This window comes from Arvicola amphibius, chromosome 4 (assembly GCF_903992535.2).
Source record: "Arvicola amphibius chromosome 4, mArvAmp1.2, whole genome shotgun sequence".
In the NCBI taxonomy this organism is placed as follows: domain Eukaryota; kingdom Metazoa; phylum Chordata; class Mammalia; order Rodentia; family Cricetidae; genus Arvicola; species Arvicola amphibius.
In genome coordinates, this window is record NC_052050.1 from 99,336,474 (window position 1) to 99,346,401 (window position 9,928).

At 49.2% G+C, this 9,928-nt stretch overlaps 1 pseudogene; it reads right to left on the bottom strand.

Annotated features, from left to right (window-relative positions):
* Positions 1 to 1,958: 1,958 nt before the first annotated feature.
* On the bottom strand, positions 1,959 to 2,819 carry LOC119812523 (annotated as a pseudogene).
* Between the last annotated feature and the right edge of the window lie 7,109 nt (positions 2,820 to 9,928).

The following is a 9,928-nucleotide window of genomic DNA, read 5'->3' on the forward strand; positions in this document are numbered from 1 at the left end:
CCTTCTGGCATCCCATCCAGCCACCTGAGCTATACTCTGGTCCATGATGGTCTCCTAGTCCCTCATCACTTTTCATGCTATGACATAGACTTTATTTCTAACATTTGAAATTAGGAGATTTCATATAATTCCAAACCCATGGCTTCTTGGAAGACAGAAATACTAGTTTGTCTACCCACCCCTCAGGAAGGGGTGACCAGAGCCAAGAGGCAGCTGCTAGTATGAATGGCTGTTCCTCTAGGCACTACCATTCCTGCCCTCTCTGTTGTTTTGCCAATATGGAGATGGAGTATCTGTTGTTACACTCTTTGACTTAGCAAAATACTTCTTGGGGTGTGAGTATGAAACATGAGAAAATAACAGACTCTGGAGGGTGTGTTCTAAGACAAAATTGTTTGGTTTGTTTTTGTTAAACAAGGTCCAGCCCAGCATGGGGCTGAGGCTTGCCTGAAGATCCTTCAACCTTCTAAGTGCTAGGGTTACAGGCACATGCCGTCATGCCCAGCTAGGAAAAGTGTTTATTCCCAGCCCACCTGGGCTTTGGGCTAACATCTGGTCTGTGTATAAACACGTCAGTACACACCCAAGCCACCCACGTTGCTGGCTCTCAGATGTACACAGAGATGGCATTTTACAAGAGCAAATGTTGTGGGCGGAGTGAGTGCCCATCATGGTCCCTGCCCTTAAGAATGCACATGAAAACTGTGCCCAGAGTCTGTGCTAAGACGATCACTAGCAATGGGACCTGGTCGCTCAGCTGAAGACAGGCTTCCAGCTCCAGGGCACACGTCCTTGGACTCTATCCACACACACATACCACAAAAGCACCCACAAGACAGCACAACTGTTCATTTCATTTAATCTTTTGGTAGGGTCTCGTGTAACCCAGGCTGCCCTCAAACTTGCTGAGCTTACAATCCTCCTGCCTCCATCTACTGAATGTTAGGATTATCTCCACATCTGGTCTTAGGTGCCGCTGGGGATCCAATGTGCACTGGGTGGGGGAGGGCATTGCCAGTGTGAGGCCAGTCTGGGCCACAGAGTGAGATTTTATCTCAAATAAAATAAAACAAAAATTTTAAGTACCACGGGGGCTGGGGAGATGGTTCAGTCAATAATGTTTTGTCATGAGCATGAAGAACTCAGTTTGAGTCCCCAGTACTCAAGAAAAACATAAGGCAAGTACACAGTGTGCCCTTAATCCCAGTGTTGGGGGGGCCAGCAACCCTAGTGGGGTGGGTGAGCTCAGGGGCAGTGAGAAAGCTGTGTCCCAAAACATAAGGTCGAAGGGCTGGAGAGATGGCTCAGCAGCTGATAGCACTGGCTGCTCCTGCAGAAGGTCCAAGTTTAGTTTCCAGTGCCCATGTGGAGGCCAAGAACTCTTTGGAAATCCAGTTCCAGGACTGCCCTCTTCTGACCTTTACGGCTACTACACACACATGGTGCACATACATACATCATACGTACATACATACATACATACATATGTACATCATAGTACATATATATAGGCAAACACTCAGATATAAAATTTTAAAAATTTAAAAGCTAAACAGAGCCATGATGGAAGAAGATACTCAAGGTCAACACATGCACACACACACACATGTACAAATACACATTCACACATATGAATACATGCACACACATACTACACATGCATACACACACATGCAAGCACACACACATATACACATGCACACATATGCATGCATGTACACACATGTACATGCATGCATATACACACATGTACATGCATGCATATACACATACAGAAAAGTGAAAGAAAACCCCAAACTAAACAAAACAACCATTCCCTCTAGAAGAGAATAAAAAGATACACCATAAACTGAGAGACTGTGTTTCCAAGTCACATGTCTGACAGCAGAAATTATTTCTTTTTTTCTTTTTTTTTTTAACAGATTTAATTCACTTTTATTTTCCTTGTATAAAAACCCTTATGTGGTGGCCACAGCTGGAGCTTGGGTCCTCTGAACAGAGACTCTGGTGTGGGTTTTCACAAGATGGTCAGTGAATTCCTGATAAGGAGATTTGGTGAACACAGTCTCTTTCCAGAGGTCGGGGGTCAGGTAGCTGTAGGTCTTAGAGATGGCATCAAAGGTGGCCTTGGCAAAGTTGCCCAGGGTGGCAGTGTAGCCCCTGGCTGATGTGTAGCAGTCATCAATGCCAGCCATCATCAGTAGCTTCTTGGGCACAGGAGCAGAGACTATGCCAGTGCCTCTGGGTGCAGGGATGAGAAGCACCAGCACAGAACCACAGCGGCCTGACACTTTGCATGGAACAGTGTGGGGCTTGCCGATCTTGTTCCCCCAGTAGCCTCTCCGCACAGGGATAATGGAAAGCTTGGCCAAGATGATGGCCCCTCGGATGGCAGTGGCTACCTCCTTGGAGCACTTGACACCGAGACCTACGTGACCATTGTAGTCCCCAATAGCGACGAAAGCCTTGAACCTGGTCCGCTGGCCTGCCCTAGTCTGCTTCTGCACGGGCATGATCTTCAGAACCTCATCCTTTAAGGGAAGCTCCCAGGAAAAAGTCAATAATCTCAGACTCCTTAATGGGCAGGGAGAACAGGTAGATCTCCTCTAGGGACTTGATTTTCATGTCCTTAACCAGGCGGCCCAGCGTGGTGACAGGAATCCACTCCTTGTCTTCAGCTTTACCTCCGCGAGCCTTGCGGCCTTCGACCGCGGGCCCCTCAGACCGCTGCCGAATCATCCGCGAAAGCCGCCACGACCTCCTAATCCTGGGCCCCCGGGTCCTCCGGGCCCTCCCGCTGCACCGGCGTCATCCACCATTTGGTGTTTTCCAGAAGAAGAAGCCAGAAATTATTTCTAAGATAAAGAATTCCCAAATCCCTGTAAGGAAATAACCCAGCCTGGCAGTGATAGCGCATACCAGCACTTTGAGGCAGAGGCAGGCGAATCTCTGTGAGTTTGAGATCAGCCTGGTCTATAAAGTGAGTTCCAGGACATCAAGAACTGTTGCACAGAGAAACTTTGTATAAAAAGAAAGGAAGGAAGGAGAGAGGGAGGGAGGGAGGGAAGAAAGAGAGAGAGAGAAAGAAAGGAAGACTCAATAAAATAAAACAAACCTAATACCTGAATATACATTTCATTAAGGACACCTGGGTAGCTGAACTGTCCACAAGGTGATGGCTCAGCCACTTGCAGCCATGCCTGATGACCCCATCCACATGGTGGAAGGAGAGAACCAACAACTACAAGCTGTCCTCTGACCTCCACACACAGTCTGTGCCCTGTGCATATGAGCACGCACACATACATACGTAATAAAAATGAATGCTTAAGGCTGGGCATAGTGGTACACACCTTTAATCCTATTACACAGAAGGCAGAGACAGGCAGATCTCTGTGAGTTTGAAGCCAACTGGTCTACATAGTGAGACCCTGTTGCAAAAAATGTATAATAAAATAATAAATAAGGTTCATCGCCAATAGTCATTCGGAAAACATGATTAAAGTAAGAGACTAGCCTGGCAGGATGGAGCAGGCCTGAGATCTTGGTACTAGGAGGCTGAGGCAGGAGAATCATGTATTTGAGGGTAGCCATGGACTAAAGAGTAAGTTCCAGGCCAGGCCAAGCCATATGGAGGGTTTAAGGTCCACCTAAGTTACATAGTGAGACCCTGTCTTAAAAAAAAAGAAAAGGGGAAAAGCTGGGCTGGGTAGCTCAGTGGTGGTGGTAGACTGCTGTCCTAGCATGGAGAGGCCCTGGGTTCTACCCCAGCCTGAGAAGGGGCAGGGGGCGTCCATTCAGCCATGGATGAATAAAACAGCAGAAGGAAGTGCAAGCTTTAAATACATGTCACGATTTACATAACCTCTGAGAAAGTGCCGAGCAGTCTGCCGTGGCACATGGTTTCTCTATGACTAGGACAGGAAGAAGGTATACCATAGAAGGTAAAGGTGCCTGTAAGCTGGGCATAGTGATCCCCAACTGAGATCCCATCAACAAAGGGGCTAAGGCAGGAGGATTCCAAGTTGGAGGCCAACCTGAGCTACAGAGTAAAACTATGCCAAAGGAAAAGAATCAAAAAGGCTCTTGTGAGCATGATAGGGTCATCAGCTTTTAGTGAGGGTGGCAATAGTACTCTCGGATCATATTGTATAACTGTGTCTGTGTGTGTCCGTGTGTGTCCGTGTGTGTGTGTGTGTTCAAGTGTGTGTCTGTGTGTGTCTATGTCCATGTGTGTGTTGTGTCCGTGTGTGTCATGTTTCTGTGTTTGTCTGTGCGTGTCTGTGCGTGTGTCTGTGTGCCTGTGTGCACATGCACTTATAAGCAGGGGTCAACATCAGATGTCTTCTTCAATTGCTCTCTACTTCCTTCTTTGAGGCAGAGCCTCTCATAGAAGCTGGAGCATCCCGACTGGGCTGGACTAGCTAGCCTTGAGTACCTGTCTTACCTGGAGTTACAGCACATGCCTCTGCATCAGCTTCACAGAGCAAATTTTAAAGAGCAGGAGTCACTGGCACCATCAGAGGTTGGACCAGCGGTCCCCTAGGTTAGGGATGGGCATTGACGAGAAGAGAAGACTGCGGGTTCTCTGGAGTGGGGTGCTGGCCTCGCTCGTGCACAGAGGAGGAGACACACATCCAGACAGGGCTTTGGGACATTTCTGTATAGAGGTTACACTTAGACAAACACCTTTTCAGCACCATGCAGGCTTGGTCAGCAGGTGTCCACAAGGGATGCATGGACACCCACAGTCTTCCCAGGAGCCCTGCAGGCGTCTGGGTCACTGGGTGGGGACAGGGTGGTCAGAGCATTTATTACCTTCTCCTGGAGGTCCTTCATCATCCTGGGTCTTTCTCCTGGACAGTCAGTGCTGTCCTGGCCTGGCTCTGGCCTTGAAGTGTTCTCTGGCTCAGCCTCCCTTTCCTCTTCCTGCCTCCAGAAGGATTTGGGGCCCAGCAGACTGCGGATGAGGTCTTCAGCATTTTTCAACTGGAGTCCCAGCTTGAGAGAAAAAACAGGCTCATGAATGAGGAACCCAGCCACACAGGTAATCAAGGACTGCAGGACTGGGAACAGGGCCCCAGGAGGCTAGCCTGGAGCACTCAGGGCTCCCTGGGGCGTGGCCCCAGGAAACAGCACAACCTTGAATTTTTCATACAAAATTTCCTATGAATTCTTTGGGGGCTTCAAATGCCACTCCTTCTGGGCGGCCCTCCTTCTCACGTCCCTGTCCCAGGTCACACAGCAACAAGGTAACACCCAGATCCTGCGTGGGCATCCCCTTTAAGGGTGTGGGGCCCCTTTAAGGCCATGAGGCATCTACTAGCCCAGATGACTCTCAGAAGCTGGTGGATGAGCAAGTGAACCCTTCCTCTGACTGCCGTCACATCTGCACATCCTCATCCCTGTTCACTCACCTCTCCTCCCTCCTGGACGTGGATCGCTGTCTGCCCACCTGTCTATTTTCTTTCCTTCCTCCCAGACATCTGGCTTCCCTTCTCCTTGCCTCTTCTCCCTTCTCCTCCTGCCATCAAGTTCTCTTTGATAGTGTTTGGAGAAAAATCACAGGGGGTGGCATCACCCCAGCTGGCAGTGTCTAGGTGACAGGCCCTGGTCTCCCTCAGCCAGAAAGGGCTGGGAGAATACAGAATGCAGGTTCTGCAGACAGACTCCAGGGCCTTGGGGCCAAATGTCAGGACTTCACAACAACCCATAGGTCCCCAGCCTCAGAGGTCTTGCTCTCCGCTGCCACTCAGAGTGCTTGCCTAGCGTGCACTAGGGTTTCAGCTCCAGCCCCGTAAGTGGTGAGGGAGGGAAAAAGGGAGGGAGGGAGGAAATAAGTTGTCTGTCTTCCACTGTTGCCCCACATTCACTCATTCTTCATGGTGACAAGCAAGTGCTGTCACATCCTGCCACCACCCCCCTGCATGCTCCCTCTCTGTGCCCCCACCCTTCCCTCTGGACCGCCAGTCTTTTCCTCTTCTGAGACCTTTGAACTCACTAGTAACCTGCTTACCAGGCGCTCTCTGACCTCAGTTCTGCAAAGATCCACTTGACTGAACCTAGAATCGCCATCCACGGAAACGCACCTCTTGTCCCATCCATGAGGGTGTTTCCAAAGAGCTAAAGTGAGAAAGGAAGACCCACTCTAAAGTTGCTCCCTCTGTGGGCTGGAGTCTGCTCTAAATGAAAAGGAGAAGTCAGAGCCAGTGATATGGTTCAGCAGATAAAGGGACCTGTAGCCAGGGTTGATGATATGAGTTCTGTCCCTCAAACCCAAATGCTAGAAGGAGACACTTGACTCCCGCCCTCCACATACACATCATGGTGTCCATATGCTTCACCCCTGACAATAAATCAATATTTTAAAATAAAGAGAATACAATCTGTGCACCAGCATATGTGTGCATTTATGTGTGTGTGCACATACACATGTTGTATTTACTTCTCAACTGTGGATGCTATTACACTCCTGCTCACACCATGCCTTCCCACCATAATGGGCTGTACTATTGAACTGAGCCAAAATAAAATCTTTCCTTCAGCCAATTTTGCCATGGATCTTGTCACAGCAGCAAGAAATTTAATACAACAATGTCTGTCTTTCAGGTCTCAGCTCAAACTTCATGTTCCCAAATAAACAGTTTAGAGTTGCCACTGTCACTTCCAGCCATCTCCCTCTGCTGGAAGATGCTGTTCAGAACAACACTGAAGCCATCTTCATGAGACCAGCTCTGTCTGCTCACAATGATCACTACTGGGCATGTGGGTGGTTGATCCCTCATGGAAGGGAGGAGGAGAGTCGGCGTTCCTCCCAGTCGGTTGTATGCAATCCTGTCCCAACTGCACGTGGCCTCTTGGTCTTAGGAAGGGGCTAGAGTAAGCACACCGGTTAAGGAAGGCTAGGTCAGGGGCGCTATCTATGTGGTCACGGGGAGCCATCATCCACACCAGGTGCAGACCCTCCAGCATGGCTGCTATGTAAGCAAGCTTAATGAATTAATTGGTTCTGCAGAGCAAACGCTAATGAACTCAAACTTTGGTTTGCCAATAGGACTTTAGAAGGAGGAGGTAGAAGTTGCTTAGTACCTCCAAGCCAGAAAATTCCTCCAATAGTCTCTCAGAATGGAAAGAACCAGGAGAGCAGGGACCACACCATAGTTGTTCATCACCATGTACCCAGAGCCGAGCACATTGCCGGTACAGCGTCAGCTAGAGGAGGGATATTTCTCAATGGCTGGCAAGTAGATAGATGGGTAAACGTAGGTGGATGGGTAGGTGGACAGGACGTGGATGTGAATTGACGGAGACAAATGGAAGATGGGAACACAAACCGATGGGTGAGTGAATGTGAGGGATAGATGGATGGAAAAAGGAATGGATGAGAGGGTAGATTAGAAAGATGGATGGGTCAGAGAGATGGATGGTAGACTAGATGGGTAAGTGGGATGGATGGATGATAAAGAAGGATGGAAGGATGGATGAATAATGAAGAGGGGTGGATGGATGGATGGATGATGAAGGGGTGGATGAGAGGGTAGATAACGAGAGGGATGAGCTAGATAGAAGAATGCTTGCATAATACATGTGGACAGATACATGGCTATATGCAAGGGCAGGTTAAATGGGTTGAAAATGGTAGAAGGATTGTAGAACAACAGAAGCGAGGGGCAGGTGGACAGGCAGATGGACAGATGGATCACCCCTTGCCCTGCCTCCAGGACAACACTAGAGAGATGGCAAGTACAGAACTCTTACCTCCAGCAGGTTGAAGGTCCAGCCAGCAGCATGGACAGTGAAGACAACCATGGCAGAACAAGGGAGGAAAGAGCTGAAACAGAGGGGGAGGGTCCTCTCCAGATTGCCTCCCAAGCTGATAGACACTGAGGGAAAAGGGAGGGTCCTGAGAACTAGAAAGAGAGGCTGCACCCAGTGTGTCCTGCCCCAGGAGAGGATTGGGCATCATCTCCTCCACCCAGTGAAGGCTGTGGGGGATGCTAGAGCACCCTCTGTGCCTATGCTTCCCAGGATGGCTGAGGTGGTTCAGGGATCTCAGCTGAAAAGACTCCTGTGGCGTCCCCACTGCCCTGAGGAGACCAATACAGCCCTTGTGCACCAGGGGAGGGACTTCCGCTACACTCCAGCCCTCTACTTTTTGAGAAAGGTTCTCACCAAGTTGTCCAGGCTGGCCCTGAACATGCTCTGTGTCACCCAGGCAAAGGAAAGAGTATCCTTGGGCCCTGTGTGCTTGGAGATTGGAGCTCTGGGGTCCCCAGACCTTGTGACCCCAGGTGAGTCGTACTTGAGTGGAAGGTGACATCAGAATAAGATGAGTCTTCCAGGTCTCCTGCTGACAAGGATGTCCTTGTGGAGGGACTCCTGAAGGACACGTTTCAGGGGGTCATCCGTCTCCAGCAGCTGCAAGCCGTGGCTCCACACGAAGGAGCCCACTGGGACAGAGCGGCAGCAACAGACACACAGTCAGTCACTGGCCGAGATGCTCTGATTCACCTCTGCCAGCCACACCCATGCCAGGGCTGGTCAGGACCCCGCAGTCTGAAGTTAACAGGAGTAGGACCCAGCCTGAATATGGAATTCTAAAGAGTTTCCCTGAGGGCTAAAGAAAAACATAAAGTGGGCACCTTGGCTTCACTTGGCTTAAAAGTCAGATACAAGTCTGAATCCCAGCTCAGTTCTATGGATGTAAGCTGTGTTACCTCAAGATGGTGCTACAGCCTCTCTATGCCTCCCCTGTGAAATGGGGATATCAAGCTGTATTTCAAATCCTCATTCTACCCAGAGCCTTTGAAAGCATACATGTGTGTACACAGGTATACATGTTTGTGCATGTATGTGGAGGCTGGATGATGTTTCTTGGGCACCAGGCACATTGTTTTGGGGCAAGGTTTTTGCTTTTCTCTGGAGTTTGCTGATTCGTCTAGGCTGGCTAGCCAGTGAGTGAACTTGAGAGATCCACCTGTGTCCTGCCCCCAGCACTGGATTGCAAACAGATGCTAACATACCCTCTGTATGTGGGCTCTGGAGATCAAGCCAGGCCCTCACATTTATTCAGCAGGCACTTTACTGGCTGAGACCCCCAGGCCTTACTTCTATTACTTTTGAGTTCATTGGAGATGCTCACTCTAGCTCTGAGCCTCAGCTTCCTCATCTGTGAAATGAAGCAATGTTTCTCAAGGGGCTATTGGCAAAGGTCAGTCAAGGTCAGAGATGGAACCTGAGAGTCTAATTATCTCAGAGCAGACAAGGGGGTGATGTGTTGTAGATGGAGCGGCGGGGCTGCGTCCTGCCACCCGGCTAGCTTTACACACAAAATAAGTACACGGAAACTGTATTCTTTTAAACACTGCCTGGCCCATTAGTTTCAGCCTCTCATTGGCTAACTTCTCACATCTTGCTTTAACCCATATTTAGTAATCTATATAGCACCACGAGGTGGTCACTTACCAGGAGAGATCTTAACCTGCATCTGTCTTGGAGAGGAGAAGCATGGCGACTGCCTATGGCAACTGCCTGAAGAGTCTGCCTTCTTTCTCCCAGAATTCTGTTCTGTCTACTCCGCCTACCTAATTTTTTGTCCTATTAAAGGGGCCAAGGCAGTTTCTTTATTAACCAATGAAAGTAACGCATAGACACTCCTCCATCAATGTGTGGTCCATGACAGAGACACTGCCATGGTCATGAGGGGTAAGGTGAAATGGGTGTGTGAGCTGCTGCGGGAAATGCTCTTGTACACTGTAAAGACTTGTCACTCATAATTGGTTTAAATAAAACACGGATTGACCAGTAGCCAGGCAGGAAGTGTAGGCGGGACAACTAGACTAAGAGAATTCTGGGAAGAGGAAAGGCAGAGAGTCAGTTATCGTCAGACACAGAGGAAGCAAGATGAGAATGCTGCACTGAGAAAAGG